This window comes from Dermacentor silvarum, chromosome 11 (genome assembly GCF_013339745.2).
Source record: "Dermacentor silvarum isolate Dsil-2018 chromosome 11, BIME_Dsil_1.4, whole genome shotgun sequence".
NCBI lineage: Eukaryota > Metazoa > Arthropoda > Arachnida > Ixodida > Ixodidae > Dermacentor > Dermacentor silvarum.
Genome location: NC_051164.1, coordinates 56,738,533 through 56,740,715, shown reverse-complemented (window position 1 = coordinate 56,740,715; position 2,183 = coordinate 56,738,533). Strand labels below are relative to the sequence as shown.

Here is a 2,183-nt window from a genome sequence, read left to right as displayed (position 1 = left end):
TCCATAATACTTATGAGTGTGTAGGTGTTGAGGCCCTCTAGCAGCATTATGTAGGAATTCCATGACTATGGACAAGAAAAGCAGAAAAACACTGCAACAATGTTGTTCCTGTTAGGCTTCAATCCGTGCCAGCTTTTATAAGGAATATTGAATACTGTGGGATCTTAAAAAGAAGTTATGATGTGCTCATACTGCCGATTTTTACGTTCCTTTTGCTGCTAGAAAAAAATAGCTATGGTAATTTTTTTTCATTCAAAACTATCTATGCAGCATGTGTGCCACTCAAGTGCAACAGTTCACGAGGCATCCCAGGCCCCGAAAGGAGAAGTTGGAAGAAGATGCAAGAGCAGCATGCCAATGTTGTTGGTGAGAGCCTTGTAACATTGTCACATCATACATAAATTTTTAGAATGCTAATCTCGTAAAGTGGTTACTAGCACACAATGTTTGCAGAAATTCAAACAAGACAGAACTTGCAGAAGAAGAAGAAGAAGGCTGGAAGAATGGTTAAACAAACATATCACTAGGACCAACATTTTCGCAAGGGAATTGTCTTAAGTCAAGCCAGCACCTGATTTCTGCTCCCCCACTTCATTGGGGGAAGATGAGAATGATGCAGGCAGTGTATAGAGTAAGGTGAGGGAATTGTAAGTGTTCAAAAAAGAGGACAGAAAGAAAACAAGAAGGTGTAGGTTTCTTGTAATAGAGAACATGTAGGGCTACTAGTGTTGCTTAATCCAAGTAAGGGTGACAAACCTAGAAGACAATTTGTGTGTATGCAAGTGTTTCCTTTGTTGGCACTAGTTAAACGAGAACGAAGATATATGGTTTGGATATTGCAAAAGAAAGAGCAATAAAAAGAAAGAACTAGAATCTCAGTTGTATCCAGATATTTTTGATCAAGCCAAGAAGCATGAAATGAAAGCGAAAGGCACGAATGCACATCTTGTCGAAACCAGAGGGCATTAAAGTAGAGATAAAATAAATGATCGATTGAGTTATGAATTCATCATAGCCCACCCGCTAGCACACACACACAGTCCTAGGTGTATTTGTGCTCTAGATGACTATGATGGCACATTTCAAAACATTGTTAGCTGTTTGCGACACGCTACCTTTTTTGTTGCTCTTTTTTTTAAAAGACCTGCAAATCTTTTTTAATAGAAGATTCTCGGCTTCACTCAGCTCTCACATATAGCTTATTGCTATCACAAGGTGGCATTAACCCTACTCATGCTAAATGCTAGCCTCGCCATTAGCAGGACCTTAGCAGCCATACGAAGATGAAGAGCCTCTTCACGTTTGTGTCACAGGCACATTATGCATGAAGTTCATTTAGTTCAGCAGGCTTCATGGACCTTATGAAGATTTGAGGTCTTTTACTTAGTCATAAAAAGTGCTATACAGGAAGTAGTGCATTGCAAACAGACGCAATATTCTCAAATATGCTTTGCAAGCCTTGTGTTGACATAGTGACCATATGTTAATTTTAAAGTTGTAATTTGTGATAAGCATTTAGGAAAGAACACAAAAATATTAGAGGTCTGTTCTCGTGCATGATAAGATCAAGCTAGTTTAATCTGCATAGAAGTTCACTTATTGCATATATGCACTTATTTCATAGTTCACTGCATAGAAGTTCATTGACGATCCTGTGTCGCAGCAGAGACATCACTCTTGCCACATTTACCATGGCTCGTTATACTGTTCTTATACCTTAGGCAGAACAATTTCACCTGCATTAAACCACAAAAGCTTTAAGCACTAATATAACTTGCTTACTTTTATGGCTTTAAGCATAATCTTTCACTGCTATTGATGACGGTACATGTTGGTTATCTTACTGATTACATATCTTTTTTTTTTCAGAATATGCCAGCACGAAGTTTCCAGGCGCAAGTGTTTCTTATATAAAAGAAAGCCTATTCTCTCCCCTCACAAGGGAAATAAAATCACTATATAAAAATGCCTTTTCATGTGCCTTTTTTGTTTTCCTGTTGGCTGCAGTTAATATTCAGCCTCAGTGAGCCAAATCTTGCTACTTTAGACCTTAGTGAGATATATCCCAGTACAATGAAAATACAATGAAAATTCATCTCGATCTAAATCCAATGAATATACAATAACGAACCAATGGAAAAACAACACAATAATACTACAATAGATTTCCAATGGATTCACGG

General features: G+C 37.7%; 1 long non-coding RNA gene across 1 annotated transcript; it reads left to right on the top strand.

Annotated features, from left to right (window-relative positions):
- The first annotated feature begins 262 nt into the window (after positions 1-262).
- LOC125941405 (uncharacterized) lies at positions 263-1,969 on the top strand. The gene is made up of 2 exons (XR_007464242.1): positions 263-366; positions 1,870-1,969. It is a non-coding gene; the product is annotated as an uncharacterized LOC125941405 (long non-coding RNA).
- Positions 1,970-2,183: the final 214 nt, after the last annotated feature.